The 12,495-nt window shown below is 40.9% G+C and overlaps 1 non-coding gene across 1 annotated transcript; it reads right to left on the bottom strand.

The window, feature by feature from the left end:
• Positions 1–11,914: 11,914 nt before the first annotated feature.
• LOC120362436 (U11 spliceosomal RNA) lies at positions 11,915–12,143 on the bottom strand. The gene has a single exon (XR_005578343.1). It is a non-coding gene; the product is annotated as a U11 spliceosomal RNA (small nuclear RNA).
• Positions 12,144–12,495: the final 352 nt, after the last annotated feature.

Genomic DNA, 12,495 nt, shown 5'->3' with positions numbered 1-12,495 from the left:
ATCCATAGATAGATAAATATCAATAGATTGATAGATAGCTATCTATAGATAGATCAAGATGGCTAGCTAGCTAGAGAGATAGATAATCATGCATGGGAATAATAAATATAAATTTCAAAAAATGATTACCTCTGGGGGGGTGGTTAGAAGGAAAATGGGATTGGTGAAACACTTGAATTTATACAAAAAATATTTTATAATAACTTTCCAAAGAGTAAAGAGACATTTTCTGCTTCTGTGTTGAGTGCAGCTGAGTACAAGTGAAATAAGTACTGAAAAGTATCCATAGGATTCAGCAACATGAATGATATTGGTAACCTAAGAAGTAGTTACTTTCTTTCATAGAGCAAGTATGCACGTGTGTTGGTTCTCGCTAATTGGTTGCTATATAACAAACTATCCACAATTTAGCAGCTTTAAGTAGCAAGCACTTATTATCTTACTGTTTTCTGAGGGTCAGGAGCTCAGAAACGACATAACTGGGTTGCTCTGGCTATGGCCCTTTCATGGAGTTGCAGTCACAATGTTAGCTTGGGTTGCTGTCATCTGAAGGCTTGAATAGGGCTGGAAGGGCTACTTCCAATGTGACTCCCTCACAGAACTGGCTAGTTAATTATGATGCTTGGCAGGAGGCCTGTTTCTCACCACGTGGGCCTCCTGAGTGTCCTAGTGACATAGCAGCTGCTTCCTCTCTGAGAAACTGATTCAAAAAAGAAGCAATAACCCACATTATCTTTTATGACCTAGTTTCTAATATTCATACCATCACTTCTGCTTTATTTTGCTCAATAGAAGTTGCAAAGTGCAGTTCACACTCAGGAAGAATTAGGCCTCACCTCTTGAAGGGAAGAGTGTCAACAGATTTACGGATGGACTTTCAAACCATCACAAGGCATTATAGTAGCAATATAGTGTTCTGAGACATATAAATATTGTATTAGATGTAATTTCTTCTGTCCAGAATGCAATTTTGTAAAGCAGTTAAGTCACATACAAGGCAGTTCACATCCAAGCCCTGAAAGAGTAGGTACAGTCAGGTAGGCTGCTGATAAATAGTTCAGTGAAAGGAGATGGAAATCTTATCCCAGGGACCAGAAGGCCTTGTGAAGGGCTTGGCATCAATGAAGAGCCTAGCATATAAACTGCATGATGGGAACAGCTTTGGTGAGTGCTTGGGATCACAGAAAGTATGCACCCAAAGAACATTTTATTTACCGTTATTATGGAAGATATCATATTGTATTAGAATAGCTGCTTGTGGAGGTTTTCCCCTAGCAGATAGAAATTCACATGCTATCCTCAGAGCCTTTGTGTTTCCTCAGAACCAGGACTCCATTTCTGTGTCCTCAGGAGCTATCCTGGCACCTGATAAGTCACTCATAATAGTGTGTTGAAGGAAATACGTGTTGAAAAATAGGGTGAACAAATGAGTAAGTAAATGACTGAGTGAACAAATCTCCGCTGCCAAGATGCTGGCCCAGACTACTTGTGTGGGAGAACAGAAACAGGATGGACATGTAAGAAGTGAAAAAAAAAAAAAAAAAAGTGCAGAGTGTGGAGATTCCTTGGTCTACAATGAAATCCAAAGCATAACCTGAATGAATGCCAGCCTCCACTATCTCAGAGGCAAGGGAACAGTCCCTTTGGTCTTGCAGAATTCCGACCGTAAGATGTCCAAAAGTCAATCAGCTTTTAACCTTCCTTCTCTAGATGAGCAGACATAGCTGCCTCTCTCTGCTGGCCTTCACTCAGAAATTACCATCTTCTGTCTTTCGGTTTCTCGCCCCTAACCCTGTACTCTTTATAGGCTTCTGATCTAAACCTTCACTTTGACCCAGACCACTAGCATATATAGAAGTGTCATATCCAAGATCATCAGAAAAACAAATGGACCTTGTAGGGGGTGAGGTAGGTCTGTGCCTTAACACACTGGAAAAGCACTGGACTCTTTTTTTTTTTTTTTTTTTTTAGGCAGAGTTTCGCTCTTGTTACCCAGGCTGGAGTGCAATGGCTCGATCTCGGCTCACCGCAACCTCCGCCCCCTGGGTTCAAGCAATTCTCCTGCCTCAGCCTCCTGAGTAGCTGGGACTACAGGCACTCACCACCATGCCCAGCTAATTTTTGTATTTTTAGTAGAGACGGGGTTTCACCATGTTGACCAGGATGGTCTCGATCTCTTGACCTCGTGATCCACCCGCCTCGGCCTCCCAAACTGCTGGGATTATAGGCGTGAGCCACCGCGCTCGGCAGCACTGGACTCTTTACAACCCTCCCCCAACCCCCATAATGTACAATGTTTAAATTCTGGCAGTGAAGAATTCTATGTAACATTTTTTTTTTTAATTTGCTTCTCAAACTTATTTGACCTTAGGATGCTTTTTATTGTAAAATTAATGATGATGAGAGTGATAATGTAATGTAACTGACTGCTTTTTATATGTTCGCCACTGTGCTGAGAATTTTATGTAACCTAACCATTGGCCCTCGGAAGAACTTTATGATGTGGATATTCTTACCATTCCTATGTATAGATGAAGAAATCACAATACAGACAGGTTAAATAACAATCCTAGGCAATGAACTAAGAAGTAGCCAAGATGGAATTTGGATCCATATCTACTCGGTTCCAGGGCCTATTGTTTAACACCAAATAAACCATTCTGTCGTGGAGAACATTTTCTGAAAAGCATTGTCCTAACCTCTCTTCAAATACATCCTCCCTCTTCTCCGCCTTGTCTTCTGATAATGTGCCCCCTCCTCCTCATCTTCACTGATCATATTCTCATCTTCCTGCCAGGTTTTCCTAGTTCATTGCAGGGTCTCAACAAATATCCCATGAATGGATGCATCCTATCCAATGCTAATTAAGTAGTTGAAAGCACTACCATGAGAAAACTGATACAAACATCTATGTGTGTATCTTGTCAATTCAATACTTGTAGACTATTTTATGTTTTCCTCATAATTATTTTTTGAGACCAGATCTTGCTCTGTCACCAGGCTGGAATGCCGTGGCATGATCTCAGCTCACTGCAAACTCTGTCTCCCAGGTTCAAGCAATTATCCCACCTCAGCCTCCCAAGTAGCTGGGACCACAGGCACAGGCCACGATGCCCAGCTAATTTTTGTATTTTTAGTAGAGACCTGGTTTCACCGTGTTGGCCAGAATGGTCCCGATCTCTTGACTTTGCGATCCACCCACCTCCACCTCCCAAAGTGCTGGGATTACAGGCATGAGTCACTGTCTTACGAATTTTTAAAAAAGAATCTCATGCAGAGCTTCCTCACTGCTTGCATTATCTTCATCAATATTCTGCATCCCAGAGGGCTCCAGTAAAATGCGTTTGGCTGATTAATCCTCACTTTCACCGTAATTAAAAGTAAGACTCGGTCACTGCTTGAGCAGCTCTCAGTTGGATAAGAATTCACACAGTGATCTGTCTATTCTAATTCGTGGCAGAGGAGAGTTCCTGAAAGGGACAGCCCCAAACTATTCAAAGGTGGGACCAGCTGGGATTCCAAAGAAAGAAGCACCAAACAACACAGTGATCAGGCTAAATGATTCATTCATTCATTCATTCATTCATTCATTGTTCCAAAGCATTTATTAGGGGAATTTACACACAGACAGGGCTGCAGTGTGTCCAATGGACATAGAACGAAAGAGATGTTCTACTTCAGTAAATCCACATCAAGAGGGTTGAGGTATTGAGTTTGTATGAGGGTTTAAGGGATTTGGCTAAAGCCACAGGCTAGTTTCTTTCAATGTTTTGAAACAACCTAAGCACCTTCACCAGTGCCTTAGAATGTTCAAGTCCCAGCTTGGGTTCAAGCCTGCAGGAGAAATTATACAGCTGGACGGGTCAAAATACTTTGTTTCTCAGTCAGGACAGAGAAAAAAGTGGTGAAAACTGAGGAAGCCTACACCGCCGTCTCTCTCTCTCTCTCTCTCTCTCTCTCTCTCTCGCTCTCTCGCTCTCTCTCTCTCTCACACACACACACACACAGAGAGAGAGAGAGAGAGAGAGAGAGAGAGAGAGAGAGAGAATTACTGTGTCATAATGTTAGAGGGGCCATCAGAAAAGTCTCAAAACCTCTTTCTTTCCAGTTCACAAGCAGCAGCTGAATGTGGCTAACACACAAAGAAATATTCTTGCTAATCAATTTCTAGGCATCCCTCCTAGTCTTCTTATCTGGCTGCCTGGAGAAAATCTTCTACCTCACCTTGGGAACTCCCGGTGTCTCTTCTCCTGAAAAAGACCATCAAGCTGGTAACCTGAAAAATCTCTCCAAGTGACCTGCAGGTGTCTGGGCTAATGAAGAAATTCAATGTGAAATATTAATAACCTTTACTGAATGTGAACTTTTGACTGTGTCAAAGTCCTTCAGCCTTCTCCACATGGTCCCTGCTTTCTCTGTTTTATTGTTATTGTTATTGATAGTATTCAGCCAGACTTGAGACTGCCTTCTGAAAGCACTGTTCCTCCCTCCCTAGAAAGTCATTAATGTGCATCTTACAGCTTTGGAAATGATTAAAGGATGATTTCTATTCCCCTCTAGTCATATGTCATTTTGCCTTGGATCATAAAAGTCGAGGATAAGTTTCCAGGGAGGTTTAATCAAGTGACTGGAGTAGAATTGCACAAGATGCTTCTCCCAAGATAAGGGAATGGGAAAGGATGAGAGGATTAGGCAGACCCAGTCCCCACCATTTCCCAGATATGGGATTCTAATCAAGTCCCTTCCCCTCTTGGAGCCTCGGTCACCTCATCTGGAGAATATAAGATTAATGAGCTGATGCTCATAAACACATCAGGCACAAATGTGGCTGCACACAGCAGGTGCTCCACGAGTGAGAGTTTTCCTGCAGCCTTGCTTTTAAAGAAGACTCCGAGTGCTCTCATTCTAGGACAACGGTTTATCAAGTGGGGAAAGTCTAGTATCTACAGAGGCATGGCCTGAGATGCCTCCAGAAGATCATGGAGAACAGCTTGAAGGTTGAAGGCAGAGGAGCTTTCCAGCATCTCCATTTATAAGGGGTATATAAATTAGTTAAATTTATGGAGACAGAAAGTAGGATGCTGGTTGCTGGGGAATTGTTTGTTAATAGGTAGAGAGTTTATTTGCAAGACTAAAAAGTTCTGGAGATTTATTTTCACAATAATGTGAGTATACTTAATGCTGCAGAACCTCACACTTTAAAATGGTTAAGATGGTAAATTTTGTTATGTGTTTTTCAGTGAGAGAATGGTTAACCCAGATCAAACCTTGATCAACCCCACTCTGGCCTATTGTTCTGTAACCAAAGAGAGGCTAGAGGACCATCCTTAGGAGAGACGAGACCCCAGAGGATGCCACGTGGGGATGAGGCAGGACAAACCATTTTCTTTTTATGTTTTTTTTTTCTATATTTTACAGTTTTTAAAACAAAAAGACAAACATAGAAAATAATAAACAACAATGTTCCAAACATTCTAGGACTACCAAATCATTACAGGTTGTCCTATTTGTTTTAATCAACTATTAAGATACAATGGAAGGTGGTCTGAGTTTCCTCTCCTATCTCATTCCATATTCCTCTCTCAAAGGTCATGACACTCATCCTTTACATACGTGTTTCTATTATTTTATTATATATTTGGATATATAAAAAATAAATAGCATTGTTTCTCAACTTGTTTTTTTTTTCTTTTTTTTTTTCGCTTAACATTTTTATTTTGAATGCAGGTTTAGTTCATTCATTTTCATTGAAGTCTAATAGCCATTAACAGTGTGGCTTCCCTGGGCCACACTGGAAGAAGAAGAATTGTCTTGGGCCACATACCAAATACATTAATACTAAGGACGGCCAATGAGCTAAAAAAATATATATTGCTACAAAACATCTTAGACTGTTTTAAGAAAGTTTACAAATTTGTTGGGCTACATTGAAAGCCATCCTGGGCCACATGCAGCCTGAGTGCAGTGGGTTGGACAAGCCTGATCTAGATAACTCTCCTTCTTCTTCTTCTTCCTCCTCCTCCTCCTCCTCCCGTTCCTCTTTTCTCTTTTCTTATTTTGTTTCTTAGACTGGGGAACCAGACCCTGAAATGGACTGTGGTAAGGATTATTAGGAAGTATTCTTGGAAGATACGCATAAAGTAAGGAGGGAAAGACTGGGAAGAGGGAGAGTTGAACTGAGATTTCACTGCAGCAGAGGTCTCAGCCTACCTCGCAGGGACCTGTGGACATGTGATGGCCTTCAGAGTTGTCCCAAATGGAAGTGAAGTGTGCTTAGTATCACCAGATTAACCAATCATTAGCAATTGTCTCCTGAGAGGAAGCATAGTCTTGGGTGAGCCAGTTCTCAGTGTGCAAGGACAGTTCCCAGCTTTGAGCCTTCGGCCCCTAGAAATCCAAGCACTGGGGAAGCAGTGTGCCAACCTGAAGAGAGGGTGTGGGCAGGGGACCCGAGTATCCACCATAGATTGATAGGGTTATTTGGCACTCAACATTCATTCTATCCTTCTTCCGGTGTGACTGGTAATGGAAAGCCCAGAAAGCTTCCAGCTACATTTCTCAGCCTCCCTTAGAGGCAGTGCTGTGGATGCGGCTTAGTTTGCACCTGTGTGAGATTCAAAAGGAAGGCGTGAATTGGGTGCTGTGTTTCTGCTCCTGCATTTCTGCTGACAAGCAGAGGCTGGAGGGAAAGGACAGAGCAGATGGCTTTTCTGCACCAATGATGGCAGAGATTCCAGTGTCCAGGCACTAGCTTTGTGGGTGTTGAGAAACAGCCAATGGGGGCATCCTCTCTGCAGGGGCAGGTCACACAGCAGGGGCAGCATGCTCTAGAATCAGCAGCTGCAGCTTCTTATCTTGGCAACTTCCTGCTTGGGGTCATGGCAGGTTGGTTCTAGCATCAGAGGTATGTTGATTTCAGAGGAGGCAACCACTCTTTCGTGGGGGCCCAGTTGTGGGATGTGACTCGGTAGGCTGTTCCAGACATCTCTAAGCTATTTCTTCAGTGCTTCCCCCAAGGATTCTCTAGCCACTTACTACCTTTAAATGTTCCCCTCCTCACTTAAATCACCCAAGTGATTTCAAAGTCCTGCACCTGAAACCTGACTAGTTAACATTAGTTATTTACAATTTTATTTACTAATTTGTATGAGATAATTGGATTTTTTTCTAACTACTTGTATTGCCCCATTTTTACACTGCTGATAAAGACATACCCAAGACTGGGAAGAAAAAGAGGTTTAATTTGATTTACAGTTCCACATGGCTGGGAAGGTCTCATAAACATGGCAGAGGGCAAAAGATACTTCTTACCTGGTGGCAACAAGACAGAATGAGGAAAAAGCAAAAGCAGAAACTCCTGATAAACCCATCAGATCTCATGAGACATATTCACTATCACGAGAATAGCACAGGAAAGACAGGCCCCCAGGATTCAATTACCCGCTCCCCCCGCCCCACGAAGTCCCTCCCACAACATGTGGGAATTCTGGGAGATACAATTGAAGTTGAGATTTGAATGGGGACACAGCCAAACCACATCACTGCTGCTAAGAGCAATGCTGCAATAAATATCCCCATGCATGTCTTCTGTTAAATAGATGCAAGAATTTCTCTGGAGCACAAGGGCATGTCTTCAACTTTAATAGGTAGTGCCACAAAACTATTTTATCATCTTATGCTCCCCCTGCATGGCACTACAAAGTTTTGCTCAAAGTCAGTATCTAAGAACATTAAGTGAGGACTGGCTTCTTGAAAATTGCAACTTTAAGCAAAATGATGTATAATAAATTCAATTTTTTTCATCAACATTATCTGAAACAACCTTGAATGAAACGACCTTGAATAAAACAACTTTGATTAAAAAGATGTTATTCAACCTGCTGTATAAGAGTTTGATTTCTTATCCCTCACCCCTGAACTCTCCTACATTTCCAAGTCTCCGGTAAATCTATAAAAACAACAAAAAATAATTTTGAAAAGAGTTTCATTTCTCTAACATCATTGCTAATCCCTGGAACTGTTCATACATTTTCATATTTGCCAGTCAATGTGAAGTGATATCTCTGCTGTTTTATTTCCTCTAATAATTAGTAACAGTATTTTCTATAAATTTATTTATCATTCATGTCTCCTCTTCTGTGAACTACCTGTTCACATCCTTTGTGGATTCTTCATTTTAGTTGTTTTTTTTTTTTTTCCTTATTGATTTGCAAAATTTATTTATGTATTCTGGGCTCTAATTCTTTGTTCATTATGTGTGTTGTAAATATAGCCTCCAATCTGTGGCTTGTGTTTTAACGTTTTATGGTATCTTTCAATTATGCAGAGGTTTTAAATATTTTAAGGTGGTTTAGAATTATTGCCCCATGGTGATATTGGACAGATATCAGAAAGAGTTGTGGGGTCAGACTCCAAACCCTGACCCACTGATGTCCATGGTTTCAGGTACTTTTATGCAAAGGAATGTATATCTTCTTGAGCTAAGTAGTGCAATTATGGTTATGTTTTTTCATAATATTCAATCTAATTTGCCATTTGTTTGTACCGCGAGAATGCATGAGTCATTCCACTTAAGATTCAAATTCTAGGAAAAAACAGATAATCTAGCTAGTGTAGTTTGAATCATACGCTCACTCTTGGTCAGGAGATTGTGGGTCATCTTGACTGACACAGTTCTACCAACTGTGTCAATGGAAGAGGGGGAGATCCCCAAATCAGAGTCCCAGTGCAGTCTTCAGATGTAGGCAAAATAAAATAAAACCTGGGCAGGCGAAACAATTGATGTGGGCTTCAAGTACTAGGCAATATATTGAATAAAGAACTGTTATTTCTTAGCTACAGTGATTACAGAATTTTGTTCTGCAAAATGATAAAATAACATGATCAACTCTGGATAACGTATTTACATATGGCACAATGGAAGCATTAAAAAAAAAAAAAAAAACACCTCAATTCAGTCAGGAACATTAGAGAAGGATTCAGAGGAAGTAACTAGTGCATCAGTCAAAGAATGGGGGAGATTTTTCTAGTCTGAGGAAACAGCACATATGAAGGAAGGGGACTGTAATAGGCAAGTCATAATCAGAGAGCTCCAAGTAGTTAAGTGTGGCAGACATGTGAACTGCAAAGACGGGTGGTTATAGGTAAAGACAGAGAGAAACGTGTCTTAGAACCATTCGCTAATAGATGGCTTTGGAGAGAAATAAAGGAGGGTGGGGAGGCATGTCTAATAATAGAAGCTAAAATAAGAATATCGAAATTTAGGTGTTAAAAGTATGTCAGGCTTCATGAGACTAGCACAATGTCTCACAGCTGTTTCAAGGTCCCACCGTCAGAGAAAAACGCTAACTGGGGAGGATGTGAGCGAGGTGTAGCTCGTCTTCTGTTCTTGGATTAAATGCACAGACCTCCATCTGCGGTGATATACCAACAAGCTCTAAAGTTAGAAAAGCATGTGAGAGTCCTAGGCAGGAAGAGCTTTGAGCCTAGATTTTTTTTGTAAAATCAAATATAATGTTCTTATTCAAAACACTTCCTGATTTTTGTTTTGGGACACAGTAATACCTTACTTGTAGACATGCCTATGTCATAGAAAAGTAGAGAGGGTATGAAACATGGCATCTGCTGCTCTGGATTTCCACCCAGCCTCTGCCACTTAACAGCTACGTGGCTTTGGACTTCTCTACACCTGAGTTTTCACACTTGCAAAATGGTGATTAAAACACCTACAGAGTCCACCAACACCCAAAGCAGATAAACAAACAACACTTAGCTCTTTCTATATACCTATATGTAGCAGTTTTTTTCTAAGAATTAATTACATAATGCTGTTTTTAAAATGTGCTTACAAATATAGAGTTGATCTTTGTTTTGAAATTGTATAATGTTTTCCAATCTATAGGTTAAAACTCAGTTAGTGATTTTGACTACCATTAAAAACTATAATAAAAACAAAATGAAGTGTAAGAGATTAAAACAGCATCAAGTGGAGTAGGCTCAAATACAAACTACTAAAATAATGCCAAAATATGGAGTACTTTTCTTTCAAAAGTCTATTTTTGTGTTTTGTGTGTGAGTGTGTCTGTATGTACGTGTGACAGAGTTGTGCTCCTGTTGCCCAGGCTGAAGTACAATGGCATGGTCTCTGCTCACTGCAACCTCCACCTCCCAGGATCAAGCAATTTTTCTGCCTCAGCCTTTCAAGTAGCTGGGATTAGTGCTGCCACCATACCAGGCTAATTTTTGTGCTTTTAGCAGAGACGGGGTTTCGCCATGTTGGCCAGGCTGTCTTGAAGTCCTGACTTCAGATGATCCACCCACCTCGGTCTCCCAAAGTTCTGGGATTACAGGCGTGAGCCACTGTGCTCAACTCTTTTTCTTTCTTTTTGATACAGAGTCTCACTGTGTTGCTCAGGCTGGAGTGCAGTGATGTGATCTTGGCTCGCTCCAACTTCCGCCTCCTAGGTTCAGACGATTCTCCTGACTCAGCCTCTTGAGTAGCTGAGATTACAGGTGCAGGTCACCACACCCAGCTAATTTTTGTATTTTTAGTAGAGACAAGATTTTGCCATGTTGGCCAGGCTGGTTTTGAACTCCTGAACTCAGGTGATCCACCCACCTCGGCCTCCTAAAGTGTTGAGATTAGAGGCGTGAGTCACCGCACTCAGCTTTGTTTTTGTGTTTCTTGGAGTGTGTGTGTGGTGGGGGGTGGGGAGAGCGTGTGTATCAAGTGATTAGTATAAATAATTGGCATAAATTAAAAATAAATGTTGAATGAGATGACCCAAAACTTAAACTAGGACTTTGGGCTCCAAGTCTAACTCTCTTGCTGACAGTAGATACTTAAACAGTATAGGGGAGGATTAGGTACCCCATGAGTTCTTAATGAATATTAATTACTAGTCATGAAATGAATGATGGAAATTACCAATTGAGGAACCAAGACATTCCTCAGAATTAATGTCCTGATAGGAAGTAATGATGTCCCAGTGAATAGCTAAGGGCTATTAGCACCAGCTCAGCTGTGTCTCTGGGGAATATCTAAATAAGGGTCATAATTATTCTCTCTAGAACAGCAAATGAAGATTCATAGGCCCATAAATTTCCTTTTCTATGGGCCCTGGACTTGTGTGGCTCAGTTAAAAGGCAGGGATCAAGAATAAATGTTCTGTTTAGTAAACCCAGAGGTTAGGGGCAGAAACACTCATCATTCTGTAATTCTCTTAGAACTATCCAGTTTAGAGTCTATCAAGGGAAACAAACCTGAGGTTATCATCTCTGAAGGAACCTCAGTTTTCACATTCAGAATTGAACTATCTAATCTCTAAGTTTTCATTCGACTTAACATTCTATGAGCTGAGGTGAAATTTTTGCTGACAGAGCCATCAGTGAAACTTGACATATGAGAACACAGTGGTCTTGAAGCCATAAGTACAGTATAAACACCTCAGTCATCTGGTTCTTCTTTGAGTCTGAAGTATTGTGGTAGAAACCATTAGGTACATTTGCCCATAAATAATTTGTATGCCTTTTCTCCTGTTAATCTGTCTATTGTCAGTTTGTTTTATAGACTCAAATTACCAAACTTTCAGAAGAAGAGGAAGGAAAATCCTCTTTGCCCTTATACTGTAATTTGTTCAAGATCAGTCCATGATGAAGCATGTGTTAGAATCTCCTTCCTTTTTAGGCATGAAAAATATTCCATTGAATGTTTATACCTCATTTTGTGTATCTATTCATCCACCAATAAACATGTGAGTTGCTTCCACCTTTTGGCAATTGTGAATACTGCCATGAACTTGTGTGTACAAATAACCTGTGTGAGTAATCTGTTTTCAAATCTTTGTGGTGTATATCCTGAAGAGAAATTGCTGGATCATATGGCAATTCTGTTTAATTTTTTTATTTTAATAATAAAGATGCCAGGACCAACGATCACCAGCTGCCCAACTTCCAAAAATTGTGCTTCTGAAATCTCTTGATATCAACTCCACATGGAGTCGTGCTCTGTCACCCAGACTGGAGTGCAGTGGTACGATCTCAGCTCACTGCAACCTCTGCCTCCTGGGTTCAAGTGATTCTCCTGCCTCAGCCTCCCATGTAGCTGAGATTACAGACATGCGTCACCATGCCTGGCTAATTTTGTATATTTGGTAGAGACAGGGTTTCTCCATGTTGGTCAGGCTGGTCTCAAACTCCTGACCTCAGGTTATCGGCCCACCTCGGCCTCTCAAAGTGCTGGGATTCAGGAGTAAGTCACCATGCCCATCCCTCTGTTTAATTTTTTAAAGAACTATCATACCAATTTCCAGAGCAGGAATATAATTTTACATTCTTAACAGCAATGCACAGGGGTTCCAATTCCTCTACATCCTCACCAACACTTGCTATCTTCCAGTTTTGTGATGATAGCCATCCTAGTGAGTGTAAAGTGGTGTCTCATTGTGAATTTGATTTGCATTTCTCTAATGATTTTGAGCATCTTTTTTTTTTTTT

Source organism: Saimiri boliviensis, chromosome 15 (genome assembly GCF_048565385.1).
Source record: "Saimiri boliviensis isolate mSaiBol1 chromosome 15, mSaiBol1.pri, whole genome shotgun sequence".
Lineage (NCBI taxonomy): Eukaryota > Metazoa > Chordata > Mammalia > Primates > Cebidae > Saimiri > Saimiri boliviensis.
This window is presented reverse-complemented; position numbering and strand designations above follow the sequence as displayed.